Consider the following 21,798-nt stretch of genomic DNA (forward strand, 5'->3'; position numbering starts at 1 on the left):
CATGCTCCAACTTCATCACATAACGGTTCACCATACGTGCATGCTACGGGAATCACAAACTTTAACACAAGTATTCTTTAAATTCACAACTACTCAACTAGCATGACTTTAATATTATCACCTCCATATCTCAAAACAATTATCATGCTTCAATCTTTTCTTAGTATTCAACACACTCAAAAGAAAGTTTCACAAATCTTGAATACCAAGCATATTATTATTAAGCAAATTACCATGCTATTAAGACTCTCAAAATAATTTAAGTGAAGCATGAGAGATCAATAGTTTCTTTAAAACAAATCCACCACCGTGCTCTAAAAGATCTAAGTGGAAGCACATAGAGCAAAATTATAACTCTCAAAAGATATAAGTGAAGCACATAGAGCAAAGCTACTTAGCTCAAAAAGATATAAGTGAAGCACATAGAGCAAAATTACTTAGCTCAAAAGATATAAGTGAAGCACATAGAGTATTCTATCAAATTTTAATTCATGTATGGCTCTCTCAAAAGGTGTGTACAGCAAGGATGATTGTGGCATACTAAGACACAAAGAAAAAAATAATACAAGACGCTCCAAGCAAAACACATATCATGTTGGTGAATAAAAATATAGCTCCAAGTAAATTACCGATGGAAGTGGACGAAAGAGGGGATGCCTTCCGGGGCATCCCCAAGCTTCGACTTTTTGGTGTCCTTGGATTATCTTGGGGGTACCATGGGCATACCCAATCTTAGGCTCTTGTCACTCCTTGTTCCATAATCCATCACAAGAATTCACCCAAAACTTGAAAACTTCACAACACAAAACTTAAAGTAGAAAACTCGTGAGGTCCGTTAGCGAAAGAAAACAAAAGACCACTTCAAGGTACTGTAATGAACTCATTATTTATTTATATTGGTGTTAAACCTACTGTATTACAACTTCTCTATGGATTATAAACTATTTTACTAACCATAGATTCATCAAAATAAGCAAACAACACACGAAAAACAGAATCTGTCAAAAACAGAACAGTCTGTAGTAATCTGTAGCTAGCGCAAGATCTGGAACCCCAAAAATTCTAAAATAAATTGCTGGACGTGAGGAATTTATCTATTAATCATCTGCAAAAAGAATTAACTAAATATCACTCTTCAAATAAAAATGACAGCAGTTCTCGTGAGCGCTAAAGTTTCTGTTTTTTACAGCAAGTTCAACAAGACTTTCCCCAAGTCTTCCCAACGGTTCTACTTGGCACAAACACTAATTAAACACAAAAAACACAACAAAAAAGAGGCTAAATAATTTATTTATTACTAAACAGGAGCAAAAAGTAAGGTATAAAAATAAAATTGGGTTGCCTCCCAACAAGTGCTATCGTTTAACGCCCCTAGCTAGGCATAAAAGCGAGGATAGATCTAGGTATTGCCATCTTTGGTTTTAGAGAAAAAGAGAGCAAACTTGTTAGCTATGGAATTAATCTTTCTATTTTGATAGAGTACATGTCCATTAATAGTAGAAGAAAGATTAAGAATGTTGCGGAAATTGGCATCTAGGCTAGCTTTTATTTCTTTAATAGATTCATTTTGGTAAGAAAGCAAGAGAGATGTGATTTCAGTTTTCTCATTAATGGGGTGCCCAAATATAGTTTTCATCCTCTCATAGGTATCTATGGGGTCCCCTTCAAGAAACCCCCCCTCGAAAATAGAATCTAAAACTTGTTTGAATGAAGCGGGTAGCCCAACATAAAAGCTTTTTAAGTAAACCTCAATTTGATATTGAGGTACATAGCTAGCCCGGATCCTTAACAGCCTATCCCAAGCATCTTTCAAAGATTCATCAAGTAAATAACGAAAATTCCAGAATCATCTTCATTAAAATTACTAAGGTTCTCATTAATAACTCCGGCAAGTTGTTCTATAGCATTCTGATTTATGAGTTTAGATAAGATAGCAGGATTGTCTAAAGCACTAGAACTTGGGAGAGAACCCCCAACTCTTTTTGGTTCTGACATGGCGAGGGAAAAGAGGCAAATAGAGAGGGAGGATAGAGAGAGAGAGGGCGAATAAAACGGCAAGGGTGAAGTGGGGGAGAGGAAAACGAGAGGCAAATGGCAAATAATGTAATGCGAGAGATAGGGATTGTGATGGGTACTTGGTATGTTGACTTTTTGCGTAGACTCCCCGGCAACGGCGCCAGAAATCCTTCTTGCTACGTCTTGAGCTTGCGTTGGTTTTCCCCGAAAAGGAAGGGATGATGCAGCAGAGTAGCGTAAGTATTTCCCTCAGTTTTTGAGAACCAAGGTATCAATCCAGTAGGAGGCCACGCTCAAGTCCCTCGTACTTGCACAAAACGATAGCTACTCGCAACCAACGCGATTAGGGGTTGTCAATCCCTTCACAGTCACTTACGAGAGTGAGATCTGATAGATATAATATTTTTGGTATAAAGATGCAAAGTAAAAAGTAAAGGCAAAGTAAAAAGCAAAACAAGATTAAAGTGATGGAGATTGATATGATGAGAATAGACCCGGGGGCCATAGGTTTCACTAGTGGCTTCTCTCAAGAGTATAAATATTCTACGATGGGTGAACAAATTACTGTTGAGCAATTGACAGAATTGAGCATAGTTATGAGAATATCTAGGCATGATCATGTATATAGGCATCACGTCCGTGACAAGTAGACCGAAACGATTCTACATCTACTACTATTACTCCACTCATCGACCGCTATCCAGCATGCATCTAGAGTATTAAGTTAAAAACAGAGTAACGCCTTAAGCAAGATGACATGATGTAGAGAGATAAATTCATGCAATATGAAATAAACCCCATCTTGTTATCCTCGATGGCAACGATACAATACGTGCCTTGCTGCCCCTTCTGTCACTGGGAAAGGACACCGCAAGATCGAACCCAAACCCAAAGCTAAGCACTTCTCCCATGGCAAGAACTACCAATCTAGTTGGCAAACCAAACGGATAATTCGAAGAGACTTGCAAAGATAACCAATCATACATAAAAGAATTCAGAGAAGATTCAAATATTATTCATAGATAGACTTGATCATAAACCCACAATTCATCGGTCTCAACAAACACACCGCAAAAAGAAGATTACATCGAATAGATCTCCACAAGAGAGGGGGAGAACTTTGTATTGAGATTCAAAGAGAGAGAAGAAGCCATCTAGCTACTAACTATGGACCCGAAGGTCTGAGGTAAACTACTCACACTTCATCGGAGGGGCTAGGATGATGTAGAAGCCCTCCGTGATGACGGCCCTCTTCCGGCGGAGCTCCGGAACAGGCCTCAAGATGGGATCTCATGGATACAGAAAGTTGCGGCGGTGGAATTAGGTTTTTGGCTCCGTTCTGATTGTTTGGGGTACGTGTGTATATATAGGAGGAAGGAGTACATCGGTGGAGCACCGAGGGGCCCACGAGGCAGGGGGCTGCCCTAGGGGGGCGCCCCCCACCCTCGTGACCGCCTCTTTTGATTCCTTGGCGTAGGGTCCAAGTCTCCTGGATCACGTTCGGTGAGAAAATCACGTTCCCGAAGGTTTTATTCCGTTTGGACTCCGTTTGATATTCCGTTTCTTTGAAACACTGAAATAGGCAAAAAAACAGCAATTCTGGGCTGGGCCTCCGGTTAATAGGTTAGTCCCAAAAATAATATAAAAGTGGAAAATAAAGCCCAATATAGTCCAAAACAGTAGATAATATAGCATGGAGCAATCAAAAAATTATAGATTCGTTGGAGACGTATCACTGCCCAAGTAAGTAATCCCATGGCCGAACACACTGTTCTTTTATTTATCATGACATCATTCTGAAGAATCGCTCTTTGACTAGGACTGGATAACAAAGGCAAAGATGATCCGGTGTTCGGCCCCCCTTCCTGAAGGCTTGGACAATCCGGTGCTGGAAAAGATGCTCGAGCTAGCACCTTGTCTAGTTCCCTCAAAGGAAGATGAAGGGGGCAATAAAGAGGGCGAAAGCGGGCCTCCATCGCTACCTACTCCAATCGAGGGGAAGGGCGCCTCCGCGGGGGAGGATAACCAAGGGGAGGAATCTGACATTCCCTCTCCTCGGGGAAGGAAGAGGACTACCTCTGAAGATCCGGAAACTAAGGTTTCCAAACGGGAGAAGAAATCTCTGCCAGAGGGTCCTGCCCCGGAGGGCATTCTTGCCGCACAATGTTCGCGCGGGGATCAGCCCTCTACCGAGCTATAAGTAATCAAAAAGTACTTAATAGTGAAGATACCCTCCCTTACTTCTGAAGACAATAACCGATGCTTGTAAATTGTAGTCCGGATCGCAGCCTTTCTCGACAGAGTTCATCTTCGGGGGATCTTCTTCCGGAGATGATGGAGAGCGAAACACCTCCCCCGAACTCCCCAGCTCAAGAAGCGGGCGACCTTGAAGTGCCGTCGTGAAGGGTACCTCCGGATCCAATATCGCTAGAGGATAACCCTTTGGCTGCCCGGCATCCCCAGTATCCGGCTCCCGAGGAGAGCGACAGCAAGGGTCCGTACAGTGTGCGGTCGGACGCGCTGAAGGATCTTCTGGGGCAAGCTGTCGTCTCGGAAGCGCATCGTACGCTAATGGGTACGGTGATTGAAAGGATTTCATCCGCCGAAAGCGGCTTGCACGAAGCTTTTATGAGTTTGCTAAAAGGCTTCGAGGTACGTGAAATAATGTATGCCTTTTAACAGTATCGCATACGTTAGGTATGCCCATGCAGATAGTAGCCCCTGAGACTATGGTTGTCGTCGAGAGCGGCGGAGAACAGAGGATCATAGTCCCAGGTAATAACCAGATCGCCTTTATGTGCAGGTGGTTGGAGCTCCGGTGGCTAACCGGACTGATGGGTTTGCCGAACTAAAGCGGCAACTGGATACGGCAGATGCCGACATCGTGCTTGTCAACAAGCGGCTTGACGAGGCATAGGGTGAGTGATTTTTCTGGTGATCGTCACATAGTAAGAGCAGCATGATGCCACTATCTTTAATATGTTGTGACTGCAGATGGAGCTGCCACCATGGAGACCCTTCGGGCGGAGCTTGCCCGAGCCAAGGAGTAAGCGAGGAGTAGCAATGCGTCCGCTTTGAAGGCGGTCGAAGAGTTAAGGGCCGAACAGGCTGCACATTGCGAGAGCAAGGAAAAAATAGCCAAGATGGCTGTAGAGTTAAAGGATGCTGCTGACCGTTACCGGCTTCTTGAAGAAGAAGACCGGGCGAAGGCGACGGACCTGGAGAAGGCCCGGGTGGCTGCCAAGGAAGCCCGCTCCAAAACTAGAGCGACGAAGGAGGAGCTGAATCAAGCTGCAGATATCGTGTCTGGGAAGCCCTTCTTGTTGCGGACTAAGTTCGGAGATCCGAAGTATGCTCCTCTAGGCCGACTATGGAGTTCTGCGGATGAGTACATGGATTTGGCTGCAAGTGCTGCTGATGCAGCCGAGTACTTCAAGGATCAGAAAGGTCCCGAAGTGGAGAAGCTGTTCTATTCACAGTTTCATGCTCCAGTCCGTCCGCTGCTGCTGAATGAGCGATTGACCGGTTGGGCCGAGCTCCATAGGTTGTTCATACTTGCCATGAGGTCCGTTGTGGATCACCTGTGGCCGGGAGCGCCAAGGCCGAGTAGCTACTTTAGCTTAGTGCAACAATTCCTTAAAGCTGTGCCACACATCGATGCTGTGAAGAGATCAGCGTGCATAGAAGGTGCGCAGATGGCCCTTTCCCGTGTCAAAACATACTGGGCGGAGATGGAGGCCACCACTATTGCGACATAGGGTTCGGCCATAGGCCGAATGGCTGCCGAGCACTACTTTGAAGAAGTCCTTGAAGGCGCTCGTTCGATCGAGGCTCAGTGCTCGAAGAATATTATTTTCCAGCGACATGTAGTCCCATTGTACAAACAATGTTTTTCTGAATTAATCAAGGCTGTATTTATACTTTTGCCCAAAAGTACTATGATGCCTCCTGTGCGGCCGTTTATGTATATATGTATATAACCTGAAAGTTTGCAGTCGTCGGCTTCCACCCCCACACATATAATGCGGGGGTGTTCGCAAAAGATGCATATCCACACTTGATCCAACGTCTTGGTCCGTTAAGGAGGTGATAGCATAGCGAACGAGGCAATCAGACTATATTGCTTTAACACTTTCACTTAGCCATAGGAGTTTGATAGTGGGGCTACTATATAGCCCCTGGTACTTCTGCGCTCGTCCGAATATGGTGCGCGTACGTACATGATCGGGAAACGGTCCTTCGTTAATACGGAGGAATCCTGAAGATTCCGATTAGCCATCGAGTGGTTGACCAGTCTCTCGCTATATCATGGCAGTCAGTTTTCGACTTTCTCTACTGAGGTGCTCGTCCGGATGAACCAGGGCACAATCGCAATAGTTCTCCCAGTGCTACCTTAGCTGATATAACAGAACGTAAAGTACCAAAACATGGGAGCCGAGCAAACCCAACATTTGACCAAAGACATGATTCGGAGCTGATGCATATAGGGCCAAACTCGCGACGCCGAACACTCCCTAAGGTGTTTGGTCTTTATAACATATACCGGGCTAAACAATGCCCTTTATAAGAAACCCCTTGTGTCCAGGTACGTGCGAAATCCTGGCGTGGCCACATGCCAATAACGCCGGCATCCTTCTCATTCGTGTGGAGTATCCGGAGGATGTGAGCAACAAGAGACGGTAAAAAAGGTTTACGCATGGCCTTAATCTAAAAAGAAACCTTTTGGCGGGTCCCTGCTGCACGTCTGCGCCTATGTCTCCGTTGTGCCGTGTCCTGGACGGGTGTATCACGATTGTAACCTGCAAAAGGAAAGAATTTAGGTGAAAGTTGTTGTGCCGAAAAGAAGAATGAGTTATCAGAATTCCAGAGAATCCTAGTTGAGCCGGGCTGGCCCTCATTACACGCGGGAAGCCCCTGGTATCATTTTATGAGGGTTCGAAAACCAATCTCATGCATGTATGATGGAACGCCGGACTCGTCTAACCGTGTCCGTGGTCTTGACGACCTGCCATTTTTCTGGTTGGTGAGGCCGCCTAGTGTGCGGCTGTTAGAGCCGCCGCGTCCTCTTCCGTATGTGAAGAACGGTTGGTGTTTCCGCTAACTGTAATGACGCCTCGTGGACCGGGCATCTTGAGCTTGAGAAAAGCATAATGCGGTATTGCATTAAAACAAGCGAAAGCCGCCCTTTCGAGTAGTGCTTGAAAATCACTTTGGAATGGAGCGATGTGAAAAGTTAACGTTTCATTTCGAAAGTTATCGGGAGAACCGAATACCACCTCTAGTGGTAGAGAGCCCGTGCAGTGGGCCTCTTGACCTGGTATTACTCCCTTGAAGGTAGTATTACTGTGGCTTATTTGTGTCGGGTCTATCCCCATTTTGCGGACTGTGTCCTGATATATCAGATTGAGATCACTACTGCCGTCCATGAGGACCCTTGTGAAATGGTACCCGTTTATTATTGGGTCTAACACCAAGGCCGTCAGTCCTTCGTGCCGGATATGTGTATCGTGATCCCTACGATCAAAAGTGATCGGGCAGGCCAACCAGGGGTTGGACCTAGGGGTGACGGGCTCCATGGCGCGTGTGTACCGGAGTGCGTGATTGCTTCTCCTCCTTGTCACATGGATCACGTTTACTGTTTTAACCTTCGGTGGGAACTTTTTCTGTCCTCCGGCGCTTAGCTGGCAAGGTTCATCCTCGTCTTCGCTTGGTGTCTCTTCCCCTTTGTGTTCAGCGTTTAGCTTACCGGCCTGCTTGAAGACCCAACATTCTCTGTGGGTATGATTTGCAGGTTTGTCTGGGGTGCCGTGAATCTGACAGAGTTTGTCAAGAATTTTGTTTAGGCCAGATTGTCCTTCTCTGCTGCCTTTGAAAGGCTTTTTCCGCTGACCTGGTCGGGAGCCCCTGAATCCGGCGTTTATCGCCGTATTATCTGGGCTACCTTCTTTATTTCTACGCTTGTTTTTGTTGCGTCGTGATTTACCATCCCTTACTTCGGATGTGCTTGGGTCGCTGGTGCTGCTACGGGCCAACCAGCTGTCCTCGCCTGCACAAAAGCGGGTCATGAGGCTTGTTAGGGCTGCCATTGTTCTCGGTTTTTCTTGACCGAGGTGTCTGGCAAGCCATTCGTCTCGGATGCTGTGTTTAAAAGCTGCTAAGGCTTCGGCGTCCGGACAGTCGAGTATTTGGTTCTTCTTGGTGAGGAACCTGTTCCAAAGCTTTCGGGCGGACTCTCCGAATTGTTGGATTATATGACTTAAATCGTCTGCATCCGGAGGTCGGACATAAGTCCCTTGAAAATTGGCCCGGAAAGCATCCTCGAGCTCCTCCCAACTTCCAATTGAGTTTTTGGGGAGGCTTTTCAGCCAGTGCCTAGCTGGCCCTTTAAGCTTGAGGGGCAAGTATTTAATGGCATGGAGATCGTCTCCACGAGCCATATGAATATGGAGGATGAAATCCTCTATCCGGACTCCAGGGTTTGTGGTTCTGTCGTACGCCTCTATGTTCACCGGTTTGAATCCTTCTGGGAATTCGTGATCCAGCACCTCATCAGTGAAACATAGTGGGTGTGCGGCACCCCTGTATTGGGATGCGCCATAGTGTTCGGACGGTTGTAGTATTCGGTGTTGGTTGTGTACCGTAGCGCGCTTCCTAGATCCATAGATAGATCTGGACGCGCCAGATTTTTGACGCAAGTTCTCACGTAAAACGTGTGTTGACTTATGCGTGATTTTGTTAGCCGCTCTATCGCGTTCACATGGTGGTGGATCCGGCAGGTTGGCCGTATCACTTATCGGCTGTATGAGCTCTAGGGCCTCATCGTTGATTCCGGTAATAGCTTGCGCTTTGGATAGCTATTTGGGTGGTAGCTTCTACCATACTTTGTTACTTTGTTCCACTTGCTGTTGAGCGTATCTTGTGCAACCTTGAGCCTTTGCTTCTATTTTTTCAGGCTTCTTGCTGTGGCAGTAAGCCTTCTGCGGAGGTTTTCTTGCTCCAAGTGTGTTTCCAGGATGATGGGTACATCTTCCTCTGGACTGTTGTCTTCCCTAGACGGGGATTGATGAGGCTTATCTTCGGCGTCATCGTGTTTGGATGTCGCATCCGTATTATGTTTGCAATTTGCTTCTTGATCATTTTCTGCCACCAGGGTGGTGCAGTTGTCGTCTTTTCCGGAGTCGCGTTGACTATTGTTATCGCTGTTTTTGCTATGGCGGGACTTAGGGCGGCGCCGCTCACGTCGGCGCTTGGGTTGCTTCTTGGAGGGGTTATCGGTGTCAAAACCGGCGGATCTCGGGTAGGGGGTCCCGAACTGTGCGTCTAGGCCGGATGGTAACAGGAGACAAGGGACACAATGTTTTACCCAGGTTCGGGCCCTCTTGATGGAGGTAAAACCCTATGTCCTGCTTGATTAATATTGATGATATGGGTAGTACAAGAGTAGATCTACCACGAGATCAAGGAGGCTAAACCCTAGAAGCTAGCCTATGGTATGATTGTTGTATGATGAAGTTGTCCTACGGACTAAAACCCTCTGGTTTATATAGACACCGGAGAGGGTTAGGGTTACACAAAGTCGGTTACAATGGTAGGAGATCTTGAATATCCGCATCGCCAAGCTTGCCTTCCACGCCAAGGAAAGTCCCATTCGGACACGGGATGGAGTCTTCAATCTTGTATCTTCATAGTCCTGGAGTTTGGCTGGAGGTATAGTCCGGCTACCCGAACACCCCCTAATCCAGGACTCCCTCAGTAGCCCCTGAACCAGGCTTCAATGACGATGAGTCCGGCGCGCAGATTGTCTTCGGCATTGCAAGGCGGGTTCCTCCTCCAAATTCTTCATAAAAGTTTGTAAACACCAAGAGTAGTGTCCGGCTCTGCAAAATAAGCTTCCACGTATTGCCATAGAGAGAATAATATTAACACAAATCTAATCTGCTGACGTATTCCGCAGCGTAATATCACACTACGGCCAAGCCTTTATTCGAATCGTTTTCACTTCTCCACCTCAGCGTGTTTTGCGAGGCGGTTTCCTTGGCACGTCTTGTCAAAGCAGAGATCATGTCCCCTTTAATTACGGGATTCTCATCAATACGGACGTGGGTAACCCAATCGTGCCCGTTAGCATGTTTTCTCGATTAAAGGCGAGTCCCAAACGGTTACGGGGAGGGCTCCTGGTATTCAACCTCTTATAAAGAGACCAAGGCCTTTTTCTCCAATCTCAAAACAAGTTCGTCTGTCGCCTCGAGTTCCAACACCCTAGGCTCCAGATTCCAGGCGCTTCGGACCTTCGACAATGTCCGGTTCCGACCTTCAAGGCCGATGGATGCCCTCCTCCGTCATGGAGGAGGACGTGCTAAGGTTGAGAGAGGCTAAGTTTTTGACTGCCGAAATTTCGCATAGGTTGCCTGCTCAAAGGCAGGCTATTCCCAGTCCCCAGCCTGGTGAGAGCGTAGTGTTCATGTCTCACTTCCTTTGGGGTTTAGGCTTCCCGATGGATCCCTTCGTGAGGGGGCTGATGTTCTATTATGGGCTGGAATTTCATGACCTAGCTCCGGAGTCCATCCTCCACATTTCCTCATTCATCGTTGTGTGCGAAGCATTCCTCCGTGTTACTCCTCACTTTGGATTATGGCTCAAGACTTTTGGAGTGGAGCCGAAGATGATCGAGGGACGGCACGCAGAGTGCGGAGGTGCTGTCATAAGTAAGAATGCCGATGCTCCATGGCCCGAGGGCTCCTTTCAAGAGGAGCTCGGCTTGTGGCAACGAGAGTGGTTCTATATCACCGCTCCCAGGAGCGCCAAGTGGGTGGCGCCTCCTGCCTTTCGCTCGGGTCCCCCACCACGGCTAGCGTCATGGGTCAACAAAGGATTAGATTGGGGGTTATCCAAAGACGTGCCCCTGTTGTAGGGCCGCATTAGAGATCTCTTAGAAGGAGACCTCAACCTGGTCAAGGTGACGCAGGTCATGCTGATCCGCCAAACATTACCCGGCAAACATCGCTCCCTTCGTCTGTGGGAGTTTAATCCGGAGGGACCACGAGCTCTCCAACATTTTATGGGCGCAACGCCCGTGGAGATGTATAAAATGTTCTTCGGATCACAAGCAATGTGTCCGGATTTGACCAAGGACGCAGGTTTAAGCTGCAATCGCCCGGATACTCAAGTAAGTAACCTTGTGCCCAGACTCGCTATCCGTAAAATTGTCACAAACTTGCCCCTAAAAGAGCTGTCCTTTTAAACAGGAGTGGGTAGCGAAGGCGAAGCTGATCAGGTGTCTGGCTCCCCTTCCTGAGACCAGGCCGGATCCCGTGCTAGTCAGGATGTTGAAGATTGTGCCTTTGGAGGGAAGTGAGGGGGAGGACAAGGAAACTATGGCCTCCTCGAAGGAGGCTGCTCCGAAGGGAGGAACCGACAATTCCTCTCCTAGGGGGAAGAAGAGGGCCGCCTCTGACAACCCGGAGACCATGGCCTCAAAGCGGGGGAAGAAGTCCTCGTCAGAGGGTCCGGCGCCGGGGAGATCCTTGGCCGAACTACGCCCCCAAAGGGATCAGCCCTCCAGCGAGCTGTAAGTAGAGAAAGATTTTCCTTTAGAGGGATGAGAGAAATCCTTACTTTTTATCTGAGAAGATTAACCGAAATTTTACCTTGTAGCTCGGACCTCAGCCCTTCTCAGCAGAGCTCGTCTTCGGGGGATCTTCTTCCGGAGATGATGGAGAGTGGAACGCCTCCCCCTACCGTACCGCCTAGCGAGGCGGGCAACCCCGAGGTGTCGTCGCGGAGGGTTTCTCCGAATCCGGCAGGGGTGGAAGGTAGCCATACGGCCACCCAAGGTTCTCCGTGTCCTGCCTTCGATGAAGGTCATAGGACGAGTCCGGCACCGTCTGGTGCACGGTCGGAGGAGCTGATGATTCTTGTGGGGCGAGCTTCTATCTCAGAGGAGCACCGTGCATTGATGGGTACGGCGATTGGAAGGATTTCGTCCGCGGAAAGCGGATTGCACGAGGCCGTCAGAAGTTTGCTGACGGGTTTTGAGGTACGTTTGATAATGTACTTCTTTGCCAGTTGCGCATAAACAAGATGCGCCCTGTGTAGATAGTAGCCCCTGAGACTCTGTGCGTTGTCAAAATTGACGGCGCGCAGAGGATCATAATCCCAGGTCTAATTTTCGCCTTTGTATATAGGTGGCGAAGTGTCCGGAATCGAGCCGAACTGATGTTTTTGCTGAGATAAAGCGGCAACTTGACGTGGCAGATGCCGACATCGCGCTCGTCAATGAGCAACTTGATGATGCTCAAGGTATGCAATTCCTCGGGCGGCATCTGGTAAGAGGAGCTTTTATGCCAGTATCTTACAATTTGTGTGCTTGACGCAGATGGTGCGGCCGCCGTGGAGAGTCTCCGGGCGGAACTTGCCCGAGCTAAGGAACAAGCCAGGACAAGTGATGCGGCTGCCGAGAAGGCACTTGAAGAGCTGAGAGCCGAACAGGCTGCTCACTGCCGAAGCAAGAAGGAGATGGCCGAGATGGCCGTGAAGTTAAAAAGCGCTGCTGACCGTTGCAAGTCTCTTGAGAAAGAAGACCGGGCGAGACAAACGGACTTAGAGAAGGCCGTTGTTGATGCCAAGGACGCTCGCTCTGCGATGAGAGCTGCGAAGGAGGAGCTGCGTCAGGCCGGACAGATTGCGGCTGGAAAGCCCTTTATGCTGCGGAGCAAGTTTGGCAATCCGAAGTTTGCTCCGTTGGACCGGATGTGGAGTGCGAAGGACACCTATCTGGATTTGGCAGCGAGTGCTGCTGATGCGACCGAACACTTTCGAGATCAAGAAGATCGCGAAGTGGAAAGGCTTTTCTGGTCGCAGTTCCACAATCCAGAGTGTCCAATGGCAGTGGACGATCGTCTGGCTCAATGGGCCAAACTGAATAGATTGTTCGGACTCGCCATGAAGTACGTCATGGGTCATCTGTGGCCGGGGAGATCGGAGCCGAAGAGTTATTTCGGCTTGGTGCAGCAATTCCTTGGCGCGGTGCCACGTATCAATGCGATGAAGAGGTCAGCATGCATAGAGGGCGCACGGATGGCTCTTGCCCGTGTCAAGACATACTGGGCAGAGATGGAGACCACCGTTGTTGCATCCTGAGATTCGGACCAAAGCCGAGTACCCTCCGAGCACTATTTTCAGGAAGTCCTTGAAGGCGCTCGTGTAATAGAGACGCAGTGCTCGAAGGATGCTATGTTCTGATAGCATATGTAAGAAGCAATATTTTGATGAATTGTAGTAGCCTTTTATACTTGTGCCTGCAAGTATGTGGAACACCTCCTATGCGGCCGTTTTAAGATATACATACAAAATCTGAAAGATGGCAGTCGTTGGCTTCAGCCCCCACGCACAAAGTGCGGGGGTGCTCGCAGAAGGCGCATTTTCACACTTAATCCAACGTCTTGGTCCTACAAAGGAGGTGATAGCGCAGCGAGCTAGGCAACCGGACTATAATGCTTTAACACTTTCACTTAGCCATAGGAGCTTGACAATGGGACTATTTAGGTAGCCCCTGGTGGTGACTGCGCTCGCCTGAATTCGGGGCGCGTATGTGCCTGGCCGGGAAACGACCCTTCGTTAATGCAGGGGAATCCTATAGATTCTGGAGAGTCATCAGTGGTTGACCAGTCTCACGCCATATCATGACAGTCGGTTTTCGGCTTTCTCTACCGAGGTGCTCGCCTGGCCGAACCAGGGCACAATCGCAGTAGTTCTCCTGGTGCCGCCTTAGCCGATAGAGCGGAACGTAAGGCGGCCGAACACAGGAGCCGGGCAACCCAACATTTGACCAAAATCATGACTCGGAGCTGATGCATATAAGGCCAAACTCGCGACGCCGAACACTCCCTAAGGTATTCGGTCTTTATGAGAGCGGGCTAAGTAACGCTCTAAGGTATAAGCCCCTAGTGTCTAGGTACGCGCAAGAATTCTGACGTGGCCACATGCCAAGACGCCAGCCTCCTCCTTGGTCATAGAACCAGGGGATGTGTATCAACAAGAGACAGTAAAAAAGGTTTACGCAGGGTCTTAATCTGAAAAGAATCCTTGGAACAGGTCCCTACTGCACGTCTGCGCCTGTGTCTCCGTTGTGCCGTATCCTGGACAGGCACATCACGACGTTCATCTGTAAAAAAGAGAGCAACTAAGTTGAAAAAGGGGCGTGCCGAACAAAAGTTATATGAAATAAACAAAGTGTAAAGTAAAATATGGAAAATTGAGCTTTATTGTCTCTTATTTTATACATGTGAAGCCCCTAGTGCAGGGGTATATGGCCACTAAGCCTTTATCAACGATACTTTTGTGCCGGACTCGTCTATCCGTGTCCGTGGTCTTAATGACCTGTTCCGATGTTCTGGCTAGTGAAGCCATTGTATTGTGGGGCTGTTAAAGCGGCCGCACAATCCTCCGCTTGGGGGAGGCGCCCTTACTGCTTCCCCATTAAGGAGATGATGCCGCATGGACCGGGCATCTTAAACGTAAGAGATGCATAATGCGGTATTGCGTTAAAGCGGGCGAAAGCTTCGCGTCCCAGCAGTGCTTGATAGCGACTTGAGAATGGGACGATGTGGAAAGTCAGCTTTTCGCGACGGAAGTTATCGGCAGAGCCGAAAATAACCTCGAGCCGGAGAAAACCCATGCAATGGGTGTCCGGACCTGGCGTTACTCCTTGAAAGGAGGTTTTGCTATGGCGAATTCTTTTTGGGTCGATCCCCATGTGGCGGATTGAGTCCTGATATATCAGGTTGAGTCCGCTGCCACCGTCCATAAGGACATTTGAAAACTGGAGTCCGCCAATTATTGGATCGAGTACCAGGGCAGTCTAGCCTAGGTTCCTGATACTTCTAGAATAATCCAGATGATCGAAGATGATTGGTTTTGACAACCAGTGGCGGGATTCCTTTGGGATAGACCGTGGGGCGTGTACCTTTATGGGCGCCGCATGTTTTATTATGTGGAGTAAGTTTACTGTTTTTACTTCTTGTGGGAAATTCTTTTGTTTCCCGGTACTCTGCTTTTGGGGTTTGTCCTCGTCTTCGCTTGGTGTATCGAGCCCCTTGTGTTCGGCGTTGAGTCTGCCGGATTGTTTGAAAACCCAACAATCTCTATGGGTATGGTTAGCAGGCTTTCCGGGAGTACTGTGTATTTGACATATCCTATCCAGGATTTTGTTTAGGTTGGATAGGTCGTCCCTGTTATCTTGGAGGGGCGGCTTTTTCTGATTCTTGTGAGCTTTTGAATCCGGCGTTAACTGTCGTGCTCTTCGGACTTTTTTCCTTAGTCCGGCGACGGTCCTTATTGCGTCGCGGTTTTCCGTTTCCATCCCTAGTTTCGGATGTACTTGGGTCGCTAGTGCTGCATCTTGCCAACCAGCTATCCTCTCCTGCGCAAAAGCGGGTCATGATGCTTGTTAGTGCGGCCATTGTTCTTGGCTTTTCTTGGTCGAGGTGTCTGGCGAGCCATTCGTCTCGGACATTATGCCTGAAAGCTGCTAAGGCTTCAGCGTCCGGACAGTCGACTATCTGATTCTTTTTAGTAAGAAATCTATTCCAGAATTGCCGAGCTGACTCTCCGGGCTATTGAGTTATGTGACTAAGATCGTCTGCATCCGGAGGGCGGACATAGGTCCCTTGAAAATTTGCTCGGAAAGCATCCTCGAGCTCTTCCCAACTTCCCCGATTGTGTTTTTAGGAAGGCTTTTAAGCCAATGTTGGGCTGGCCCTTTAAGCTTGAGGGGTAAGTATTTTATGGCGTGGAGGTCATCTCCTCGAGCCATATGTATGTGGAGGATATAATCCTCGATCCAGACTCCAGGGTCTGTTGTTCCATCATATGCCTCTATGTTTACGGGTTTGAATCCCGCTGGAAATTCATAATCCAGGACCTCATCGGTGAAACATAGGGGGTGTGCGGCACCCCTGTATTTGGGTGTGCCGTATTCTGATAATGGCTTTATTGCATTGCTTATGAGAGCTTGCTTTCTTGGCCCGTAAATGGACCTGGCTGGGCCATGATGCGAATCCTTAAGTGGGTCGCATACCGGCTTAAGTGCGGCACTGCTTGCTGCTTTAAGATGGCCCTGGGGTCGTCTATCCGACCATGTGGCTTTCTTACTTTTTGAATGCGAGGGCTCTAAGGCCTCTTCGTCGAATTCAGGCAGTAGTTTTCTCCTCGGATAGCTTTTAATGCGGCGACTGCCGCCGTATTTGTCTGCGGTATTGATTACTTTACTCCATCTGATCCTGAGTGCCTCTTCTGCAGTCTTTAGCTTCCGCTTCTACTTTTTCAGGCTGCGTGCGGTTGCAATGAGCCATTTGTGGAGGTTCTTCTGCTTCGTGGGCTTGTCCGGCGTAGGGTCGTCCGGAATGCCATTTTCGCCGGGGGAGGAATGTTCGGTTTCTCTATCCGGGTTGTCTTGTTGGGACGGTTGCTCTGAGGCATGCTCGTCGTCTACCGGCTCATCCTGCTCTATGGCTGGGTCTTTATCGAGGCGGGGCTTAGGTCGGCGTTTACGCCGACGCTTTGATTGTTTTTCGAGAGATCGATCCCCCTCCCCGTTTTCCTCGTTGTTGCTTCCTTTAGGGGTATCCACCATGTACACATCGTGAGATGAGGTGGCTGTCCAATGCCCTATAGGCGTTGGTTCTTGGTTGTCTCCTGCATCGTCGTCCATACCGTCGATGTCTTCGGAGTCAAAGTCGAGCATGTCGGTTAAGTCATCGACAGTGGCTACGAGGTGGGTGGTGGGTGGGTTTTGAATTTCTTCATCGTCCGTATCCCAACCTTGCTGACCGTAGTCCGGCCAGGGCTCTCCTGATAAAGAGAGAGACTTTAGAGAATTCAGGATGTCGCCGAAGGGCGTGTGCTGAAAGATGTCCGCGGCGGTGAACTCCATTATCGGCGCCCAATCGGATTCGATCGGCGGGGGCGCGGAGGGCATGGAGTTCGGAGAGGAATCCGGCTCTTCGGAGTCACGGGCCATGCGGAGTGCAGGGCTGGAGTTCGGCTCGATCGCCTCTGAGATCGCAGCCCCTGAGGCAGCGTCTAACCGCTGATCCTTGATCGGCGCAGTAGGCTCCGAATCAATGGTCGGAACCGGTGCGTGTGCGGCCTCCAAAACGCTGCTCGGCGGCAGAGCTATATCATGCCCATCGAGACAGTGCGGCACGCTTGGCTGTGGCTCGAATCCGTCGAAGAGCAAGTCCCCGCAGATGTCAGCCGTGTAGTTTAGGCTTCTAAACCTGACCTGATGGCCAGGGGCGTAGCTTTCGATCTGCTCAAGGTGGCCAAGCGAGTTGGCCTGCAGTGCGAAGCCACCGAAGACGAAGATCTGTCTGGGGAGAAAAGTCTCACCCTGGACTGCATCGTTGTTGATGATCGAAGGAGCCATCGGTCCTGAAAGCGACGACACAGAGGAACTCTCAATGAAAGCACCAATGTCGGTGTCAAAACCGGCGGATCTCAGGTAGGGGGTCCCGAACTGTGCGTCTAGGCCGGATGGTAACAGGAGACAAGGGACACAATGTTTTACCCAGGTTCAGGCCCTCTTGATGGAGGTAAAACCCTACGTCCTGCTTGATTAATATTGATGATATGGGTAGTACAAGAGTAGATCTACCACGAGATCAAGGAGGCTAAACCCTAGAAGCTAGCCTATGGTATGATTGTTGTATGATGAAGTTGTCCTACGGACTAAAACCCTTTGGTTTATATAGACACCGGAGAGGGTTAGGGTTACACAAAGTCGGTTATAATGGTAGGAGATCTTGAATATCGGCATCGCCAAGCTTCCTTTCCACGCCAAGGAAAGTCCCATCCGGACACAGGACGGAGTCTTCAATCTTGTATCTTCATAGTCCTGGAGTTCGGCTGGAGGTATAGTCCGGCTACCCAAACACCCCCTAATCCAGGACTCCCTCAGGGGCCATCCTCCGCTTTCTCATCGCCATTGGCTTCGCTGGGGGTGTCCACCATGTACACGTCATGTGATGAAGTAGCGGTCCAACACCCTGTAGGCGGTGGTTCCGGTTCGTCTCCGGCTTTGTCGTCCATACTGTCGAAGTCTTCGGAGCCGAAGTCGAGCATGTCGGTTAAGTCGTCGACAGTGGCTACTAAGTGGGTGGTGGGTGGGCAGCGAATTTCTTCATCGTCCGCATCCCATTCTAGCCGGACATAGTTCGGCCAAGGTTCTCCTGACAGGGAGAGAGACTGTCGGTGTCAAAACCGGGGATCTCGGGTAGGGGGTCCCGAACTGTGCGTCTAGGCCGGATGGTAACAGGAGGCAGGGGACACAATGTTTTACCCAGGTTCGGGCCCTCTTGATGGAGGTAAAACCCTACATCCTACTTGATTAATATTGATGATATGGGTAGTACAAGAGTAGATCTACCACGAGATCGGAGAGGCTAAACCCTAGAAGATAGCCTATGGTCTGATTGTATGTTGTCCTATGGACTAAAACCCTCTGGTTTATATAGACACCGGGAGGGGCTAGGGTTACACAAGGTCGGTTACAAAGGAGGAGATATGCACATCCGTATTGCCTAGCTTGCCTTCCACGCCAAGTAGAGTCCCACCCGGACACAAGATGAAGTCTTCAATCTTGTATCTTCATAGTCCAACAGTCCGGCCAAAGAATATAATCCGGCTGTCCGGAGACCCCCTAATCCAGGACTCCCTCAGTAGCCCCCGAACCAGGCTTCAATGACGACGAGTCCAGTGCGCAGATTGTCTTCGGCATTGCAAGGCGGGTTCCTCTCCAAATTCCGTGTACCTATTGAAATAGTGTACGGCCTTTTGCGAATGTTGCACTCCTTGGCTTCCACGCCCCATAATGGCTACTTTACACGTGTCGAGCGAATGTGAAGAGCCAGGGTGTTTTTACATTTACCCCCCTAGCTGTGTGAATGAGCCGCCTATTAAAAAGACGAGGATTCGGATCCAAATCACACCATCCTCCCTTGGCGAGCCTTCATCGGAGCGCATCCGACAGAGATCCATTCCATCATGGCCGGTCGACGCAGCTCCTCCTCTCGCTCCCCTAGCCCCATGCCTGGAGATTGGGGGAGATGTTCTGTCCCGCACAGCAAATTAGTGATGCTTCAGACCAAGGGATTTCTTCCCCCAGCGTACATGGTCCCGGTTCGAGCCAGGCTCGCCACCTATAATGGCGGAGAGCAAGCGGAGAGCCTTCCCAATCCCTCCAAGGGAGAGCGGGTATGCCTTGTCCCTCACTTAGTAAGAGGGCTCGGATTTCCAATTCATCCGTTTCTCCGGGGGCTCCTGGAGTTCTACGGCCTCCAGTTGCACAACCTTACGCCTGCCTCCATATTGCATATCGCGGGATTCGTAGCCCTTTGCGAGCTGTTTTTGGGCTGTGAGGCTCATTTCACATTGTGGAAGAAGCGGTTCTGCCTTGTGCCCCGTTCTCAGAAGGGGTCAATATATCAAGTGGGCGGAGCCGAAGTGTGGCGTATTGCCGGGACCGGATATCTGTCCGGAACCCCAAAGAAGACGTCCGAAGACTGGCCTTCAGAATGGTTTTATATAGAAGACGCCCCCCTCCCGGATACTATTCGAATCGGCCTTCCTGAGTTCGACAACGCTCCTTTGAAGAAGCACCGGAGCTAGCGTCCATGGAGCTCCCTGGAGGAAGATGACATGGACGTTCTTTACCTGATGAGCCGGATAAGTTTGTTAGCTCGATCTGGATTGACCATGATCGAGGTCATGGCCACATGTATTATGCGGGGGGTGCAGCCGCTTCAGTATAGAGGCCACCCCATGTGGGATTTCAATGGGGAGGATGACACCACCCGCTACGGCCGTAAAGGGCCGGGATCGGTTGATGATCTAATAAAGATCTTATCCACTTTGTACAAGGGAGAAGAGGAGGAATTCCTCCATGTCAACCCGCAGGGTGGATTTTCTATGTACAATCCTCCGAGCTGGGTAAGCGGAGACTTTTTCTCACCCATCCGTTTCATATTCCCATAGTTAAGTATTCAGCCTAGCGATTTCAACACAGGAGCTGCGCCAGGCTGTAAGGGAGATAAACAACCCCCCTCCACAGCCCGAGGACCCGAAAAGGTCCCTTGACCCGGCCTCCCTGGAGGATCCGGACATATCTGTGGAGCTGATCGATGGGGTATTTTACCAATTGAGCAATGACAGCGCCTTGGTAGCCATTACGGCCGATTACCCTGGGCTACTTCCAGCCTCACAGGTAACTGAGACCGAAGTCCCAGCACTTTGAAAAGGGATCCGTCCTTGCATGTTTTTGATTACCGTATAACAACCGTGTTTTGCAGGGGAGGTCCTCGAGGTGGAAGGCCGAGCCTGCGGCGACTAGCCAACAAGGGGCCGCGAGGCCAGGCAGGCTGAAAAAGACCCACAGTCCGGATTGAGACACCGGCGCAGCAGTACAGCGCGCCGTCTTTATTCCAAGACATTATTCTCAGAGGCATATTAACACCCATGCCTTCTTTTTAGGAAAAAGAGCGCTCGCCGGACTATACCCGGAGAGGCTACTAATCGCGCCTCCACCAACCAGGCTCCAAGGGCGGATTCGGAGGCGGGAACGAATACAAGGCGTGCGCCGGGCGCTCCTCCGACAGAGGATGCGGATAAACTGTCCGCCACCAATTCCGATGTGGAAAGTGCCATGAACCACAGGCGTCGCCGGACTGTTCTTTGTGATGCTTGTTTCTCCCAAGAGGCATTGGATGCCTTCAACTCGGGAGATGCGTACCTCTGTGCCGCTCAAAATGGTCTAGCCAGAGCCACGGAGCAGTATGTAAAAGACATACGGGTGAGAAAATTTGGTGGTTATATATATCAGTAGCCCCTGAGACTTGAAACAGTTAGAATAACTGATTTAAGGATCATTTGTTATGCAGGTTCTTACAGAAAAGAATACCCAACTGTCCCAGGAGCTGGAAGAGTGCAAAGCCCAACTTCAGGCCGCAGCAGGGGAGCCCAAAGAGACCCCCTCTGGTAATATATCCTTCAAATGATAAGTATCATATAGAATGCGGCGTATATGCAGATCTGACGATAAAATTGCAGATGACGCTGGAGTAAATCCGGATAAGCAACAGCTCCTACGCCAGCTGAAGGCCAGTGAGAGCGTGCTTATGAGGGTGAGGCAGGAGAAGAATGATCTCCTAGATGCCAACACCAAGCTAGGCGTGGAACTAAAAGATGTTCGTGCCCAACTGTCGAACTCTGTTAAAGAGAATCGGCGGCTTCGACACGGCATATTTAGTAAGTGCTTGAACGAAATTTGAAAAAGAGTTTGGCGAGGAAGCTGGCTGACAGAGTTATGTCTGTAGGTATGCTAACAGGTCGTCCTGCCGAGGAAATGCCCCGGTTCTACGGGTGATCTTCTTCTCGAGCTCTCACAACTGCACGAACGAGTTCGGCAGGTGATGCAAGGCATCGCCCAGGCCTTGTGGCCATCCATCTCCATGCCCGAAGGCCTTGGAGAGCTTGCGGAGAAGCTGAAGGAAGCGCGGCGGCACTTCCAATTATGGAAGATATCGGCCTGCCGTCAGGGCGCCAGGGAAGCCTGGGCAATGGTGAAGACACGGTACACGAAGGCTGACCTGAACCACATGGCCGAAGTCGGACCTGTGGGGCCCGATGGGAAGGAGATCCCTGTGAGCTTAGTGTACGGCCAAGTAGAATTGGCGGCAAAGTATTCCCAACAGGACTGTAGACTAGACAGCCTATTGGATGGTATTG

Source organism: Triticum urartu, chromosome 7 (assembly GCF_003073215.2).
Source record: "Triticum urartu cultivar G1812 chromosome 7, Tu2.1, whole genome shotgun sequence".
Classification (NCBI taxonomy): domain Eukaryota; kingdom Viridiplantae; phylum Streptophyta; class Magnoliopsida; order Poales; family Poaceae; genus Triticum; species Triticum urartu.